Here is a 12,540-nt window from a genome sequence, read left to right on the forward strand (position 1 = left end):
TTTTTGAAGAGGTAGAACTGTATTAAGAGAAAAATTAAAAGAAAATTACAAAGAACCCTCAAAAAGGGGGAGGGTTGGGCCCAAACTGGTCCACATTACAGGGAATCTCTCATACGTAGCCTAGGAGCTGCATAGAATTTAGGGATACATGATGTCCACTATTTCCAATGAATAACACTTTGGAGATTAGTGACAAATTGAGAATCAAGAGGGGCATGTCTTATACATTTTCATAGCTTATGGGCTATGACACTCATGTCATGTTTGAGCAATTTGAAGGGGAAGGTAGAAGCTTGACCAAAGACCTTTGCATTCCGTCCGCCATATATACCACAAGACACTTCCCCTCTACATATTCCATAAAGGTACATCAAGACCTCTACAAATCTCTAGCAAAGATCTTTGAAATTGAGGGGATTCAAATTGACTTGAGCAGTCACCTGTTGTACATATGTAAGGACAATTTTATTTTTTTCACATTTAAAAAATAAATGTGTCCAATCTTCTATACATTTTCCAGATCTGCAGCAAGTCTTGCCATTGCTAACTCCTACTCTTGCTTCTTTTTCTCCACTCCATATCCTCTGGTGAATGAGAAGCCACAAGAGGGTGCTATGCATGTTGGCAGTTGATACGCTTAGATACATTTAAATCTATAAGTCCATTGTTTATTGCTCCAAGATAGTTTCCATTTCTTGTTAAGTTTCTTCTTGAGCTCCTCTTCTATTCCTCCCTGGTCTTTATATTGGTTGTATACTTTTGAGGCTAAGAGTCCCAATTGACCAGCAAGGAAGTTTATCTTTGAGGGCATGTGTTTGGATATTTTTTCCAATCTGGCCAAGCACCATGTGGCATCCCTATGAGAGATATTGTAATCTTCTTCCAAAACAGTGGCTTCTTTTGGTTAACCTCCTATGATTAGATCCCTCCATCTTTTAAGTCCAGCTTTGAAACACATGTGAGCTCTCCAAGACATGCCTTCTTTGAGTAGATCTGCAAAATGACCAAACCAAAGAGAATCATCCCAAAAACATGAAATATTATCCAAGAATTTTTTCTTGGGGGTCCAACTAGCTTTGATTGAGTTCCATGCCTTCCACACATTGAGCATCATCTTTGAGCCTATAGGAATAACTAAGATAGGTGAGATTAGAATATCTCTTAATTCTAATTCTAAATCTCCTCTCAGAGGAAGGGCCTCAAAGATATCAAAAAGTATTCTTTAACAACTTTCATGTTTTCTTTATGGCTTCAATCCATAGAGCCATGTTTCTTTTTGAGGTAAGGGATGAAGTCCTTAACCTTTTTCCTTTTAAGGAGAAAAACATTTTTTTATCTGGTCTATCTAGCTTTCTAGCTCAAAATTCCGTCGTTCATAGGATAGAGGTCTTAGCAAAAAGGAGATCCTCCTCCCTAAGTCTTGTTTTCAGTTCAATGAGGGTAGGGTTAGGAGGACTAGAAGGGTCCACCAAAGCCTCAAGCTCATATTTTGCCTTATGTATCATCATTCTTTTGTTTACTTAAATATCTCTAGCCTTCCTCTTGTAGTCAGTCATTAATCTTTAAACATATTTGACTACAACATCCCAAGCTTTGAAGGAGGAATCAATAGAATTGAAAGATTTAACAAATGTGTCCATGAACTTCTCTTTTATAACTTGAATGCGAAAGAGGGACTAGGTGAGGCCAACCAAGACTTAAACATACATTCTTCTTTTGTAACTCAAAAAGAATAGGAGAATAACCTGACAGTAACATAGATGCATTTTTGCTACAATTAACAAGCCAAAATTTTGATAACAACCCTGAGTTCATGTAAACCCCGTCAAGGCAGGTTTGACCTTTAACACTCAGCATATTATTTATTGCTCCAAGTGAAACCAGTGTTTGTGGAAATTTCAAGCAACTGTAGCTTATTTGCTATCTGATCCCAAGATCTTTTCTCTGATCCAGAAATTATTTGACCCAATTGATTCCATCTATCTGAATTATCCTCGACCATGTTGAATTCTCCTACGACAACACAAGGGTTAGAGAGCAAAGACATCTCTTTCCATATTTGAGTCCTTTCAAAGAAATACTTAGGAGCATATACAGAAACTACTTTGTAATTGAATGGGTTGTCCAAAGTTACTGCAACCCAATATCCTTTAGTGGTCAACTGTACTTTACTCACGAAATGGCTGTATTTTATTGAGATATCAATAGCATCCCCACCTCTACCTGCATTGTGATTAGTAGTAAGCCATTCGTAATTTGAGCCCAGTCTTTGCAAGTTAGAGTGAAGTGAGTTGCCTTCTATTTTAATTTCCTGCAGGCATATAAAATAAGGTTTGACATTAGAATCAACCAACCAATTCTTTATGGCTTGTGCTCTGGAGGGGTCATCCATCCCTTTACAGTTCAGTGTGATCTCTTTAGCAAATGGACACTTCAATTTTTACTAGATTTAGAAGTTTTTTCCATAGAGACTAAGATCCTTGCTAGATCCTTTGAAGGCTCCTTTTTTACTGAGAGGGTAAGAGGGAGTAAGGAATTAGGAAAAGTGAAACTGGCCAAAACGGAAGACTTCTTCCAACAAACCCACGAGAACTTGTTTGTAAATTTGGAAGGAAATGTTTGGGATAAGGCTGCTTGACTTAGGAAAGAATGATTGGTCATCCTTAAGACAGTTTTCTCAAGACACCTCTGATTTCTTGGAATATTTTCACTTCAAGTGATGAGTAATGATGACAGGTTAGCCAGTGATGAGTCTGTTTTCCCCATGTACGTGGAGTCTGTACCTCCTATATATGTACGTTTGTGGATACTACTTAGGATATCGTTTTTATCATAGGAGAACCTCCCAGTTGTATGGGCAACTGGTACTGGCGTATGGGCGTCTCGAACTTTTGGGTGATGGGTTTCCACCCTGTTTATAAATAAGGAAGGGTATTGTTTGTTCACCCATGTATAGGTGTGCTTCAGACAAGTGGACACTACAAGAGGTCACTTAAATTCCGGCGCCACATTATCGGCATCACTGGCGGGCATCAGTATATGTGTGTGTATGCATGGAGGGACATAAAGTTTTAAAATTTTTGATTTTCAAATTTTCGACGCTTGTTCTGGCGCACATGGACTTTCCGATGCTTGCTCTGTTGGGGGTACCATCGTTGCAATAGCTCCAATGACCAACAAAATTATCAATCCGAAGGGATGAGCTACCTGGATAGGGCATGGAAACACTCACACGGTAAGTGAGCTAATCATGGCAACACAAATGGTTAACTCTAGGAGATGAGCTTCTCAGTCTATGGAGGAGCGAAGCCGCAATGAAGAGCAATCTTCATATCCACTTCTCTTCACCTCTAATCAACCCAATCACACACACTACAATTGCAATACGCACACAACACTAATCCTATCATGCAACACACTCCAATCAAACCTACATGCACACACAAGCAAAAGAGGGCAATCACACAAGATTAGAGAGGGATTAACTACTAATTTGTTAAGATCTAGTTAATATAAGCATCATAGGAAATCATAAGAAGTAAGAGAGAGGCATAGTGAGAGAGAACGAATCATTGATTAGTGTAAATCAAGTCTCATGATCGAGGAGAAGCTCAAGGACTCCATAGCCACATGTAACTGTTTGAACACTATGTGAGCAAAGAATGAGAGTATGCACAAGGTTGCATAGCAAAGGTAGAGTACTCGTATACCTGAACCATATTGTAATTTTTTTTTGAAATTATCTTCAATATGTATTTGATAAAAGATATTTTTCTAGTTTGTAGTGCCTTTCCTTTAACTCTATGTCGTCAAAGGGTCGTCACTTTCGTACGCGCCACATTGACGAGCGCAGAACCACCATAGATTGTGCCATCATGGATAACTTTGACACAGACGGTGATGAAGCCAGGTAATACAGAACTATTGAAAGGATACTAAAGGTTAAGTTTAAAACCTTTCATACCTTCATCTTCAAGTGCAAGTGGTTTGCAAATGTGTCTAGACGACATGAGAATAGCCTCTACATGGTGGACTCTAGTGTGCATCACACAGGGAGGTATGACAATTTAGTTTTACCGTGCAATTGTGAGCAGGTGAGTGACATGTACCTTTTTTATTCTAATTCACTTGTAGCATTAATTATAACAATGTTACTCACTTTGAGCTCCTCTTTTATAGGTCATATATATCCCAACAATCCACCAACCAAAACTTTGGTTTGTAATTCCTGTAGTACCTTGTGGGAGAACCATTTTTTCCACAAATGAAGTGGAGACCATCTTCGACCCTCTTCCACCTCCAAATTTGGATGAGGTGGAAACAGAGGAGAGGGAGGTCAATGAATCAAGTTCGGCGGCAGCAAGTCTTAGCGAGGATGATTGTCATGATGATAAAGATGATGAGATGGAGGATGGTGAACTCGAAGATGATGAAGCCAATGCATCCACAAACGACAATTCCGTTTCTCTCTCTATTGATTTAGGAGCCATGGGCTTAGAATTGGATAATGCCTCATGTAGAGATCTTTTGGAAGATGATTCATAAACTTTTTGCAGTTATGAAGTTTTTTGGTCATGTATTCCGTTCATCTCTCTTTGCCCCCTCTTCCTGATATCGCTAGATTTGGGAACATGCTCAATTATGCTAATCAATTGACAGTGATATTTTAGTTGTAACCAAGTATCCCCCCCCCCCCCCCTCTCTCTCTCTCTCTCTCTCTCTCTCTCTCTCTCTCTCTCTCTCTCTCGCTCTTTCCTCGATTACCTTGAAAGGTGCTTTTCCAGTGGAAGTATGTATAGTTTTATTGTAAGCATACTCCACTAAGGGTAAGTACTTCTCCCATGGGGACCTTTGATCTACTTCCGTTACATAGGCTTTTAGTAGATCAAGAATTGTTAGGTTATCTATTTCACTTTGGCCATCCATTTGCGTGTGATAGGCCAAAGAGAAGTTTAGCCTTGTCCCTAAATTCTCAAGAGACCCTTCCAAAAAATACTGGTCATTCTAGGATCTCTATCCGACACTATGGATATTGGCAAGCCATGGCACTTGAAGACTTGTGATATGAAGAGGATTTCCATTTGATGGGGTTTGATAGTCTTTTTGACAGGTATAAAATGAGCTTGTCTATTGACCCTGTATACTATCGTCCATATTCCCTTATTCCCATGGATAGACTTAGGCAATCCAAAGATAAAATCCATGGATATGCTCTCCCATGGTGAAATGGGGATTGGCAAAGGTTGAAGAAATCCAGGTTTCTTCCCTCTATCAAACTTCGTCTTTTGGTATACCACACATTTAGAAACATAATCTTGTATGTTTTCTTTCATGGCCAATAGAAATATGTTTCAATCCCTTTTAGGGTAGACTGAATCCCTCTAAGCCCCACATAAGGAGGAGCATGAGATTCATACATTACTTTCTCAAGTAGTGAATTAGTAATGCATAGTCTATTTCCATAAAGAAGATAACCAGCTTGTAAAGTAAATGGTTCCTCTTTCTTCCCTAATGCAAGGGCTGAAATCACATCTCTAATATTGGGATCAATAGCATAATCATCTATCATAGAAGATAGATCATTGTGAGTTGCTATGGAAACCGCATTCACTCTCGGCCGTCTTGAGAGTGCATTCGCTACTTGATTATGCTTGCCAGCAATGTGAGAAATATGAAAATGAAATTGCGAAAGAAAATTTGCCTACCTCATTTGTTTGTCCGGGAGCTTGGTTTGCGTCATGAAGTACTTAAGGCTCTGGTGATCCGTCTGCAGAATGAAAGGAGTTCCCAATAAATAGTGCTTTTATGATTCTAAGGCATGTAGAGCTACGAGGAGTTCCTTTTCATATACGCGTAGAGATTGCTCAGCAGAGTCAAGCCTTTGAATTTCATAGGCTATGGCATGCCCTTCTTTGAGCAAAACAGCTCCAAGGCAATCACCACAAGCGTCACATTGGACCTCAAATGGATTTGAAAGAGCCGGCAATGTAAGCATAGGTTGAGAGATAAGATTTTCTTTAAGCTTTTCGAAAGAATTATTATCCTTGGCAGACCATGTATACCTAACGTTTTTCTTTGTTAGGTCATGTAACCGGGTCCTGCTATTAGTGAGAACTTTTCTATAAAGCATCTATAGTATTCACAAATACCTATAAAGCTTCTTAGTTCATGAAGATTCCTTGGATTAGGACATCCTTTTATTACCTCTAACTTTGATGGATCCATTTGGATGCCATCTTGAGAGATAATTCAACCTAAATATTGAATCTCTTGTAAGAAAAATTCACTTTTCTTTTGATTAACATAAAGTTTATTCTATCTTAAGACTTGAAATATTACCTGGAGGTATTGCTTGTGTTCTTCTAGTGAATTAGAGTAGATGATAATATCATCAAAGAACACTCCAGTAAAGGTTCATGAGGTTTGAATAGCTTCTCCATCAAGCAGTTGGATCTGGTTGGTGCATTAGTCAAGCCTAAAGGCATGACAATCTATTTGTAAAGACCAAACATAATGCGAAATGTGGTCTTTACAATGTATTGATCAACTATCCTTATTTGATGATAGCCACTTTTTAGGTCAATCCTACTGAAGTAGGTGGACCCTTGTAGCTTATCAAATAGGTCTTCTACTCGTGGAACGGGAAACCTATTCTTGATAGTGGTCCTTTTTAGTGCTCTATAGTTGACACACATATGATATGTGTCGTCCTTCTTTTGCACTAATAATACAAGTGAGAAAAATGGAGATGAGCTAGGCCTAACCATGCCCTTCTCAACTAACTCATGCACTTGCCGAATAATATCCTCTTGTTGAGCTTGGGAAACTCTATAAGGAGGTTTATTAGGCGGTGAACTTCTTGGAAGAAGTCCAATTGTATGGTCATCAATGCCTCATTTAGGAGGTAGTTAAATAAAAACATCTTGAAAACCCTTGAGAAAATTGGATAACTCTACTTCCTTGTGATTGTTTATATATTATTTTGCTAAATCATTAGGTTCATTTTGAGAATCTTTAACAAAAATCATGTACACGGAAATAGAGCTCTTTATTGACTTATTGAAATCTTGCGTATGTACAATGGGTATGGTGTTACCGATCTCTTTGGAATCTATGTATATATCTTTTTTCCTGTACTTAAAGTAGATTTTCCTTTCAGGGAACTTAACATTGGCAGCCATGCGATCAAACCATGGTGCCCCTAGGATCACATCCTCGTGCTTGAGAGGAGAGATAAAGAATTCCTCTTTGTCCACAAAGCTTTGGATATGGAGTCTCAATTTCTCCATTAAGGGATTGACTGAAGCTTCTTGCCCCTTGAAAGCACCATCTGCAGGTAGGACATCTCCCATCTCATAGGCTTGGATGCCTAGCTTGGTGGCCAACTCTATGGATATGAAATTGTGAGTAGAACCAGGGTCAAAGATAGTAAAAGAATCATGTTCTCTTACCTTTCCCCAAGCATGGCATAGAGGAGATCCTTCATGGTGATCTTCATCTTCTTGGATTTCGACCAAGGTAGCTCTAGGAGGCTCATGGTGGGTGTTCTTTTGGGGACAAGCGTGGTATGTATGCCCTTGCTTGACGCACTTGAAACAACGGTTGTCCTTGCATTAACGCTCAAGATCTTTAGGAGAGAGTTTGTTTTTGCCTTTGTAAGCTCCTTTATCCTTAGCTTTGTTGTTATTGAATTTCCCTTAGGAGACTTTTGGACATTGTCCTTCCCCTTAGGCTCATTGGAACCCTTGTTTTTCGTGGGCTTAAGATTTCTCTTAGCCCCGGTTTGGAAATTGATTCGAGAAGCCACCATAGTATGGTGTATAACCGCAGATATGGTGCATGGCCTTTGAGAGTTGACACCATTTCTTCAATTAAGCCTGCACAAAATTGTTGTTTTTTCTCTCCAAAATCCATCTTTTTGAAGACAATGTCTTTGAGATGTAAATCCCAAAACTTGTCTACATATTTATGAATGGATTTGTAGGGAGAGAGCTTCAAGCTTCGCCATTCGGTGAGTACTATGTCTTTTGCATCGGTGGCCAAAAACTGCTTCATAATGGAAGCTCTTAAAGCTTTCAATGTTCCTGGAGCTTCATCGTTGGCCTGTAGGCTAGGCCACCATTGCCTGGTGGACTTTTGAAAGTGCATGGCTACATGGTGTAGCTTAGAGGACTCCATGAAACCCTCATCTCCAAACGCTGCATCGAATTGTTGGATAAAGGCCAAGACTTTGCCGTAGCACCAAAGGTGCCATCGTAGGTAAGGAAAGAGATGCTCTTTGTTCCCTCTTTTAACTTCTTGAGCTTGGATGACCTCTTCCACGCGGCATAGGATTTCGTACAGCCTCTTCTTTTTTATGGTTCAAAAGTTTCACCATAGCTTTCTTCAGAAGATGAAGAATTTGAAGAAGATGGAGAAGAGGGTGACCTCTTTCTCGCCTTTTTCTTCTCTTGTTTTCTATCATCCCTCTTTGAATTATGGTGTGGAGAAGTGTGTGATGGTCTTCTCTGTTTCGGAGGTGATGCAGACCGTTTTGCCCGCCGTCTTTGTGGAGCCATCTCCGCGGAGGTGGCAAGAGACTCACTTCATTCTCGTTCCTTCAGTGGGGGCTCTTGAGTTCTCCTTTGGGAAGGAGATGTGTCATCATGAAGCAAATTTTTGATCCCTTCGTATGGATCCTCTTATTCTTTCTGAATTGGAGAGAGGCCTCTTTTGGAAGTCTTACAAGGAGGCTTCCTAGGTACTCTCTCGTCATGGTGGGGAGCTTGGAGAATCCCATGAGCACGAAGTTGTCGTTGCACTTCACTTTGATGGGATGGATTACCCATGGCTTGTTGAAGCCTAGAAACAAGGTAGTTAACAATCATAGGGGCATCATTAGTAGCCTGCTCAATAGCAAAATCAAAGCTATCAACATTTATTTCACTCTCTTTACTGTTGTCAGCTATTCTATCAACTTTTAGGTGTAAACGTTTTTTAAGGTTGTAACAGGACTTGATTTTGAAGTGTTTTAGCAATAAATTTTTTTTTCTAGAAAGTTTTGGTCGGTTTAAAGTTGGTCCACTGTGTAGAAGGATTTGTGGATTGTTTTCGTCCAATAAATTTTTTTGATCCGAAAGGCACTTTCTGGGTCATTTTTGAAGGTGTTAACGTGGGATTTTGGAAAAGTGATGTATGAAGCGATTGAGCATGTGTTATAAGGAACAACTTTGGTTCTCTGAGTCTTTAGAGATTTTGATGTTTTGATGCTCGTTGAGGGCCAAAGATTAAGAAAAAAGTGAGACTTTCTGTTTTTGCATCGTTTTAGTAGAAAATGATGTTTTGCAGGTTGATTTTTAGCAAATCAGAGCAGGCTATGGAAATTTTCCATCACATAGCTGTCAAAGAGCGCAACGAGAGCAACAAGATTGTGTGAGACGGACTTGGGCTCTTTTGGCTCCGTTTGGGAGTTATGTTCAGTTGAAGACAACTGAAAAAAAAAGTTTCAAAAATCTAACCTTTACGGATCGCTTTGCGATCATGTTCTTATCTTATTCTCGCAGGTATACTTGGTGCCAAAATCGAGTCGACTGAACGCCTAAAAAAAGAAAAGCGGCTATTTTGAGAAGTCGCATGCTTTTCGAGGAAAAGACGGGTAAAGGAACGACGGGTAGTGCGTTTGGGGATCATTCACAAATCTCCTCTTCTGCGAGTGCGAGTGAGACGCTGCATGCAAGCGGACTGAAGCTCGAGGGTGGTCGAGAGGTTCGAGCTCCATACAACGGAGTGCGCCCATATTCAACTGCTCTTCTGTTGTATCAAAACTCTACAAAAATTCATCAATACAAAGATCTCTTTCTCTATCTTTTGTTGTCTATCTCTATTATTTTGTTCCTGTGACAAAGGTGTACTTTGGCACTTCAAGCCCTAGTCGCTACTCCTCTTTAACCCTTTAGAAAAGCACTCAATCTACTGTACCGGTGGCTCGAATACCATTAATTGCAAGAAATAGAAGAGAGGTTCTTTCAACACCAAAACAGCACCGGCTTCTGTCAAGCTTCTAATAGCTCAATAGTGGTTAAGCTGTAGGCAAGCCCCATAGGACTCCACTATTAAGACCATAGCTCTTGACGATGATGCCTCGTTATCTGCACAAAGGCAGGCGCACTGCAAGGCTAAAAAATCCCTATTCTACTTACTCAATTGCAATTAATAATACCAACCATTTATAGCTAGCTTGAGGACCTCCCTTCTTGAGCAAGAAAAGATGAACCTTGTGCTCTAATACCAATGTAACATTTAATGGCCTAGTAACTTGTGTGTAGCGTAAAATAGCATGAACATAGTGAGCATTCATTAGAATAGATTCCTAATGAGTATAACAAGAGTGCTCGGGTACTTTGAAAGAGAGATAAATTAAGCTATTGACAACAATTGAAGACCGGATTTACATGGAGCCAGTCCCCCCTCCAAAAGGCTTTGTACTATGGTTTCTCCCATCAAGAGAGACATTTTACAATACAATTCTTTGTGTTCCTTCAATAACTAGTTAATGCAATGAAGATGGAAGCTTCAAGCACTAAGCAAACTCTTATAAAACACAACATCAATTCCCTCATGGTCTCAGACCCAAGACCTCACACACCTTCGAAGATGGTGAGAGCTAGCGGGGTATGAGAGTACATTGAGAGGAAGAAGGACTAGTCTTACAAGAAATATATACATCTCCTCACATAATCACTCATATTAGCATGCATAGCTTAGTAATTAGCATGGTAGAGGAAATGAGCATGCATGGAATCTTGGCTCTTGGTTGGATTTGCATCACAGAGCCAAGAGTTGTTGGTGTAGGCCTCCCTTCTCCAAGCTTGGAGTAGATGATAAGCTTTCCATTAAAGCTTGAGAAGGAGAGAGAGAGAGAGAGAGAGAGAGAGAGAGAGAGAGAGAGAGAGAGAGAGAGAGAGAGAGTCCTCTTTCTGCACACATGAGCTAGTGTGAGTGTGTGTGGAATAATGCCTTTGGAAAATCAGCCCCCTCTCTCTCTTGGTCGACCCCTCTTGCTAATTTCTCTTGATGGCTTCCCATTGGACTCCTCCAGGCTTAGCCAATAGGATTTAAGAAGCATAAGTGATAGTCTTCTGACATGTGTCCCCCTTTCCCCTTTTGTGAAGCTTTAGGTAATTAAATAATGCAACTAAACTCTCATTGGACCTCTTTGTCTTCTGGCGAATCGGAATCAGGCAAGCCATGAGGCTGGCTGCTTAATGCTCATTGGACCCCTTATGAGACTGTCCAATAGTCTTCTAGAGAGCTTAATTCTTATTGGTTCTTTTATTAAGTGTTAATTAAACTAGATTTACTCTAGCCTAATTGGTCCACCTCCATGGCCATTCAATAGGATTTGAGTGCACCTTGTGGGCATTTGGGCTAGGGAGCTGACATGTGTGCCTCATTCCCTTTGTGTAAAGGGATCTTGTGTGTGTGTGTGTGTGTGTGTGTGTGTGTTTTTTTCTTTTATCCCCTACTTACAGGGCTTACCCCCTCCTATTTAGGAGTCATGAAGAATTTTTTGTACACACACAAAGCACCGAATTCCACTAAACTTGACCATTTGGACTTACCTTTGAATTTTGGAACCTTAGCATTGTGAAAGTCTTAATGGGCTGAACCCTAAGGTCTTTGGAGCCCATTGTTGCACATTGCTCTTTTGTAGATGGCCCACCCTTTGGATACCTATTTTCCCTCCTTTGGATCCCTAATGTGTCCGGTCTGCTAGCTTAACCAATATTCTAGCTTTTTCTCCCCTAGCACTTTCCCATATTAAATGTTCAGTTTAACATGAGAAAATTGTTTAGGAGAATTACATATTAGTTATTATGACATTACCTCTCTCTTGAAATCATAGTCGTCCTCGACTATAGGGTAGAGAAGATAAAGCCTATTCATTAGTCCTTTTTCTAGCGGGTAGAGGATCCCTATGTTATCCTGCAACACTGTTCCAGAATGAATGACTAATCCATTTGGCTCTTGAGAGCCTAAGACTGCCACAAGCATGTCTGCACATTAGTCCTATCAATCTTCCATAGTAGCGTGACAAGCTCTACTTGGTGTTTGGGAGATGTCGTCTCCACAAACTAGATTCTAAGCATGCATACTACTTCACATTTGTGCAAAATAAAGAAAGAGAGAGTCTTATAAGACAAAAACTTTGTTCATTTTAAACATTTATACATTTGCTTACTCCAGGGAAGCATTGTAAGCATTGACAAGGTTTAGGTTATCCTTTAATTGTATGCCTTGCATCCATCTAGCATCTTCAAAAGGATAATTTTTAAACTGATATCATCGGATAATCTTACCTCCTCTTAATACCTTGTCTTCATGTCAGAGAATGGACTCGGGTTGCAACACCTCTTCTTGGTCCTCGAGCTTCGATGGGTCTTCAATAGCTGGTTCTTGAGGTGGCTCTCCTTTGTAAGTCTTTGGTGGCTCACATGAAAACATTGTGTATGAGCCAATGGCTGGGCAACTTGAGTTGATAGGCCATCTCATTGATTAGCC

This window comes from Adiantum capillus-veneris, chromosome 9 (assembly GCF_014529385.1).
Source record: "Adiantum capillus-veneris isolate H3 chromosome 9, ASM1452938v2, whole genome shotgun sequence".
NCBI lineage: Eukaryota > Viridiplantae > Streptophyta > Polypodiopsida > Polypodiales > Pteridaceae > Adiantum > Adiantum capillus-veneris.